This window comes from Pteropus medius, unplaced genomic scaffold (genome assembly GCF_902729225.1).
Source record: "Pteropus medius unplaced genomic scaffold, Ma_sr-lr_union100, whole genome shotgun sequence".
Classification (NCBI taxonomy): Eukaryota; Metazoa; Chordata; class Mammalia; order Chiroptera; family Pteropodidae; genus Pteropus; species Pteropus medius.
This window is the reverse complement of record NW_024349519.1, coordinates 8,788,098-8,794,783: the sequence shown is the minus strand read 5'-3', so window position 1 is coordinate 8,794,783 and position 6,686 is coordinate 8,788,098. Positions and strand designations below refer to the sequence as shown.

The 6,686-nt window shown below is 34.4% G+C and overlaps 1 non-coding gene across 1 annotated transcript; it reads right to left on the bottom strand.

Annotated features, from left to right (window-relative positions):
• Positions 1-3,545: 3,545 nt before the first annotated feature.
• Positions 3,546-3,653, bottom strand: LOC120618785 (U6 spliceosomal RNA). The gene has a single exon (XR_005657290.1). It is a non-coding gene; the product is annotated as a U6 spliceosomal RNA (small nuclear RNA).
• Between the last annotated feature and the right edge of the window lie 3,033 nt (positions 3,654-6,686).

Sequence of the window (6,686 nt, the reverse complement as noted above, 5' to 3'; positions counted from 1 at the left end):
ATCACTAAGCTTAATCATTTGTAGCTTTTGATTTAAAGTTAGATATGTGACTCTCTCTTTTACTTGAACTTAGAAGCCATTGTAAAGTTATATATTGCCCTAATTTCCATATTGTTGTGTCTCAGGAGGTAGGGAGACTCAAGGACAGGGAAGGAGACAAAGGAGCAGCTGGTCAGTGGAGCAGTCAGAGGACACACAGCCTTTATCTTTAAGTTCTCAGTTTTAAAAGGGCACTGTTTGTGGACCCTAAAAACAATTACAATAGTAACATCAAAGATCACTGATCACAGACCTCCATAACACATATAATAATAATATAAAAGTTTGAAATATTGCGAGAATCACCAAAATATGACACAAAAACACAAAGAGAGCAAATGCTGTTGAAAAAATGGTGCTAATAGACTTATTCAATGCAAGGTGCCACATAAAGTGAAGCACAATAAAACAAGGTATGGCTGTACTCCTACACTGCTGCTGTCTTTTCAAAAGTATTAATTAATTTATAACTACAATTGCTATTGAACATCAAGTTGTTGATGGGTTAAACAATAAATATTTCTGCTCTCTTGGTTCCAAATCTGGCAATTTAGCTCATCTCTCTAATGTTAAATACTTTATTAAACTTACTTATTCTAAACTTTTTATTATCAGTTTATGTATTATTTTTGGGTTCACAGACCAAGAACTCATTAGGCATTTTTAGACATCTGGCTTAGATGGTGCTATGTAACCTTGAATTACGTGATTCTAAATCCCTTAAGTATATGAAAAGTAATAATATCAACTAGAAGTCTTGAACTTTGTTCTAAAAGAATAGATTGCAACTGTCAAAATACCACCCATTTTCTTGCTTGGATTTTTTGAATGATTTATTACACTGACCTTCTTAGTAACCAGATAATGTTAAATATATCCAGAAATAGTTCCCCTGTGGGTCTACCTTTATTGAAATAATTAATCTGTGTTTTAAATATTTTGAGGTCCCCTTCTTTGGAATCGTTTTCATATTTCTGAAGTCACACTTTTTTTTTTTTTTAAAGAGAGAGAAAAGAAAAAAAAAGAGTTGTTTCTCTGTCATAGAACCATAGATGACCTATTTGTTTTTCTGTGGCTTCTTTCTTCACTTTTCTGAGCTCATGCTATGCTGTCCTGTCCTTGAAGCCCACTGTGAAAGGGTCCTCAGCCAAAGCCCTAGTGGAAATGGACTCTGGTCCTGGAATGATGCCCAAGAGCCTGACAAGTTTTGAGTGAGTACATGATCTTGCTGCCCACTTCATCTGGTGTCATTAACTTAGTCCCAGGACTCACGAAGAGCCTATTAGTTGTAAAATACAGAAAAATAACCTAAACTTAAGCAAAACCAAAATAAAACAAAAAGAAATTTATTGGAAGATCACAGAAAGAGCTACGAGAATCTGAACTCTTCCAAGAATTTCAGAGTTACAACTAGCCCTCAAAATTTCCAGCACCCTCATTTTGTCTCTTGTCTCTGTTTCCCTCGCTCATTAACTTATTTTCTCCTATTGCAGCCATATTTCTCCACTTAGTAAGGAAGAATGACCAACAGGAGCAATCATCTTAGCAATCATAGAGGAAGGAAGCATTTGGACTGAGATTTCTTTCATCCATTACCCTTGATTACTCTGGCTCCAGAGCTAAAGAAGCTTATTACCATCATTAAATACAAATTATTGAATTTTACTGCATGCCAATTACTTTGCTATGAGCTCTCCACAATTAACTAATTTAATCCTCACAAGAACTATTGGAGGCAATTGCATGAAGTACGTATAACTCTATAAAAATGTGCATTTTACAGGTAAAGAAATTGAAGAACAAAAAAATTGAGTAACTTTTCCAAAGTTGCACAGCTGGTAAGTGGCAGAGCCATGATTCAGTACAAGAAAGGCTGCTCCTGGGAGAAGTTTTACTCAATCTGCCACAGTTTAGATGTTTTGAGTGAACAGTGGTTGCATGTTTCCCAAAGTATGATATAGTCCCCTCCTAGAAAATGACAATTCATGTATTAAAATGGTCCTATATTACCAACAATGAATCCTCTTTTAAAAGACTGAATTTGAAATACATTTACAGGTTTGGTTTTGTTTTTTGGGGGGAGAGGAGAATAAGCATTTCAGGACTCTTAGAGTTAAAAAAAAATTAACCTCAGCTATATCTGGATAGCTGGGGAATAAAATGACTGAAATAATTTTGATTGAAGACTAAATGATCTTGTAAAGAAAAGACCTGTTACAAAATCTCCTACTGGATTTATTCCACCTTTATTGTGATTAGCCCTATTTGAGCTTTGCATTATTTCTTGTCCTTTATGTGGGCACTAGCAATCAACTTTATAAAGAATATTTATTTAACAGTAATTTTATGAAGAAATAGCACAAATACTTTGTACTACTGGATGTAAATAAAACACTTATGAGCAATGAAATAACTTATGGTAATTTATAAATCAAAGTTTCTCATTGTAGAAATAATTCTTTGACTTATAGAGCAATTGGGATTCCATACATTTTGAATTATGGTGCTATGGAGCAAGCCAGATTTCCATAAACAAGGGAATTTTTCTGTTAACTCCTTTTTACCTTTGATTTTTTGTCAACTAATATATAGCTTCTTTATTTTATTTGAACAGAACAGAACATCCCAATTTTCTTGCTCTGAAAACTTGTGTTATCAGTGAAGAGGCTGGAAAGAAGTATGCAGGTGAAGGACTTCATCTTGCTCACCTTCCAGGCTATTTCATGAAGTCCCAGAGCAATTCTTTTTCTTTTTTTTTTTTTTTCACCACTGTCTTCAGTAAAAGGGAAAAGAAAAGAAAAGCCCTTTAGAAATCTGTTGTTGCTTTTAAGACACCATAAACAAAGATAAAGAAGCAAATTGATCATTTTGAGGTGAATTTTTGGCTGAGGTGAATCATTCTTGTCTCTACCCTCTAGAGACATTATTATCCAACTTTATATAGAGATGGTATTGGGAGTGCCAGATGGGTTCACATTCAGAAAAAAAAAAAAGTTTTTGTGTGTGCATGAACTAAAATAGATACACATATAGGTTTGCTCAGATCAAAATTAATACAGGATGTTGAAGGACGTGTTTTTAGAATATGTCTAAAGGTTTTCGCAGTATAGAAACTTTTTCTGTATTTTCCTAAATTATTTATTGACCACATGCAATATTCTCTGAACTATGTTAAATACTGGCCTTAATCTCAGGAAGAGGGAAGAAACTAACATTCCATGAATTACAGTGAAGTAGTAATTATCACTCATTCATCCATTCATTCATTCAACACATTTACATTTCAGGGCAGGGTACGGAGCAGTGGACTAAGTAGACAAGATCCCTGTTTACGAGAAGGTTACATTCTAATAGAAGAGGCAGATCATGATCAAGGAAATAAAATAATTTCAAATAATAGTAAGTGCTATGAAGAAAAATTTTAAAAGGTGATGAGATAGAGAGGGTTAAGGAAAGGGGACCTTTGAAATAGATAAAGGCATTTCTTTTTTTAAATTTTTTTTATTAAAGATATGGAACGCTTCACAAAGTTGCATGTCATCCTTTGTGCAGGGGCCATGCTAATCTTCTCTGTATCATTCCAACTTTAGTGTATGTGCTGCCGAAGCGAGCAAAGATAAAGGCATTTCTGAAAAGGAACTATTTGTGTTGAATCTGAATATTAAGAAGGAAACAACTAAAGGAAGTATAAGAAGAGTACTCTAAGAAGAGAGAACAGCAAATGCAAAAGCTCTGAGTTCCATACACATACTATCGTCTTTAATCCTCACTCAGTTTTTGTTAGGCAAGTAGTATTAGCCCAATTTTGTAGACAGCAAAGAAGTACAGAAGTAACTTATGCAAGGTCACTCACTCCACTGCTGAGTAGGGTGCTGTGACATAAGTTCAGGATTATCTTACTCTTTCTACTATCCATGTTGCTTCATTGCATCTAAAGCACAAACATGTGTAACAGCAAGAAACTTCAAAGAAAGAGAGGTTCCTGTTCTAAACACAGGAAAATATCCTAGATGGTCCTGATTTTTTTTTTTTTGATACATGGTGACATTGGTTAACAAAATCCAATAATTTTCAGGTGTACAATTTAGCAGTAAGGCACATATACATGTTGCATTGTGTGTTCACCACCCATAGTTAGATTTGTTTCTGTCACCACATATTTGACTCCTTTTACCCCATCTACTTCCCTCCTTCTCCCAGCCTCCTACCCTCGGATAACCACTAGTCTATTATCCATGTCCACGTCTCTGTTTGTTTGTCCTATTCGTCCGTTACTTTTAGGTTTATATTCCGCATGTAAGTGATATCGTGATTTTCAGCTTTTTCTGTCTGGCTTATTTCACTTAGCATGATTATCTCGAGGTCCATCCACGTTCTCACAAATGGCAGTATTTCATCTCTTCTTATGGCTGAGTAATATTCCATTGTATATGTGTACCGAAGCTTCTTTAATCAATCATCTATCGTAGGACACTTTGGTTGCTTCCATGTCCTGGCTACTGTGAATAGTGCTGCTATGAACATTGGTGTGCAAATATCTTTTCAGATATGGGTTTTCAAGCCTTTAGGGTATATACCCAGTAGAGAGATTGCTGGGTCATATGGTAGATCAATTCTTAGTTTTTTGAGGAATCTCCATACTGTTTTCCATAGTGGCTGTACCAATTTGCAATCCCACCAGCAGTGTATGAGGGTTCTTTTTTTTTCCTTATCCTCTCCAACATTTGTTATTATTTGTCCTGTTGATAACAGCTATCTAACAGGTGTGAGATGGTATCTCATTGTGATTTTGATTTGCATTTTTTTAATAGCTAGCGATGATGAGCATCTTTTCAAATATTTGTTGGTCATTTATACATCTTCTTGGGAAAAGTGTCTATTTAGGTCTCCTGCCCATTTTTTGATTGTATTTTGTTGTTGTTGTTGTTGTTGTTGTTTTTGAGTTGTATGAGTTCTTTGTATATTTTGGATATTAGGTCTTATTGGAGGCATTGCTTGCAAATATATTTTCCCATTTGGATAGTTGTCTCTTTACTTTGTTGATGGTGTCTTTTGCTGTGCAGAAGCCTTTAAGTTTGATGTAGTCCCATTCATTTATTTTTGCTTTTACTTTCCTTGCCTTTGAGGTCAAATTCATAAAATCCTCTTTAAGTCCAAGGTCCTTGAATTTAGTTCTTATGTTTTCTTGTATGCAATTTATTCTTTCAGATTTTATATTCAGGTTGGTAATCCATTTTGAGTTAATTTTGGTGTGCAGTGATAGACAATAGTCTAGTTTCATTCTTTTGCAGGTGGCTTTCCAGTTTCCCCAGCACCGTTTATTGAAGAGGCTTTCCTTTCTCCACTGTATGTTTTTGGCTTTTTTGTCAAAAATTATTTGCCCAAATGTACATGGATATGGTCCTGAATTTGAATTTTTTTCTATTAAGAAATGTACAGCATAGACTTATACTTCTCATTTTATTGATTCATCCATTCATTCAATAGGTATTATTGAGTGTCCACAGTATAAGCACAGCATTTGTGTTAAGAGTTTGGTGAATGAACTATTTGCCTTCAGGGAGCTAAAAGTGCTTTTTTTTTTTATTATTATATCATTTGGAAACTGTAGCAGTATAATCAAAAGTTACATAGAAAGATATAAATAATTAGAATCTCAAAGTCTTCTCTTCACTCGATTGAGAATTATCTATGGCATCTAGTATCTGACTCAATATTTGAAAATCAGTGAGGTCAAGCTTCTTTTTATTCTTCTTTTGGGTGTGATGAGAAAGGTATAGTTGAAACCTTTCATTGTTGTGTAGAACAAAACAGTATTTTATAAGGTTATAAATATTGAGACTGTCTCTGAACTCTGAGAAATTCCAAAGGAAAGACGAACATCTTCAATTCAGCCTTGTTTAGATCTACTATTTTCAATTACTATCTTTTTCTTCTGTGGTTTCTGGCTTATTCTCTTATGGAATTGTAGCTAGATAGGAGAATAATACCATAAAAATAATGAAAGTATGTATTTTCTACCTACTTCCCTTAAATATCTGAATGCCCTTGTGAAAGTAAATCTATAGTTATTTAAACCGATGCCTATATTTAGTGTTTAATCATAATGGTTGTCATACCTGGAGTCTAAAGAAATAGCAACAGTCATCTGTCTGTACATAGTAAGTACTTTATATTTCTCAATGGAAAGATAAATGCTGCCATCTATTAATCTGTTTAATTTTAATTGTCTTTGCTAACATTACATTAAATTTTTATTTATTATTATGTGGTTTCACTAAGAAGTAAGGGAGCTAGATCACATAGGCCTTTTGGTATTATAAGGACTTTGGCTTTTACTCAAAGAGAGTGAGAAACTATTAGAGAGTTTTTGAGCATGAGTTCTTGATCTGACCTATTAGTTTGATAGAACAAGTCTGGCTGCTATTTTGAGTATAGGCTAAAGGGTGGATGAGTAGAAGCAAGGAGATGAGATAGCAGGCGTAGCAATAAATCTGAATGAGCAATTATTGTGCCTGTGTTTGGGATGATAGAATGTGCCAGGAACTAGAATATAGGCATCAAGCTGTCGTAAACCTGGTTTTCCATATCCCCAGTGCCTGGAATCATTTTTCTAGTATAGCAGGAACTCAATAATTCTTGTTGAA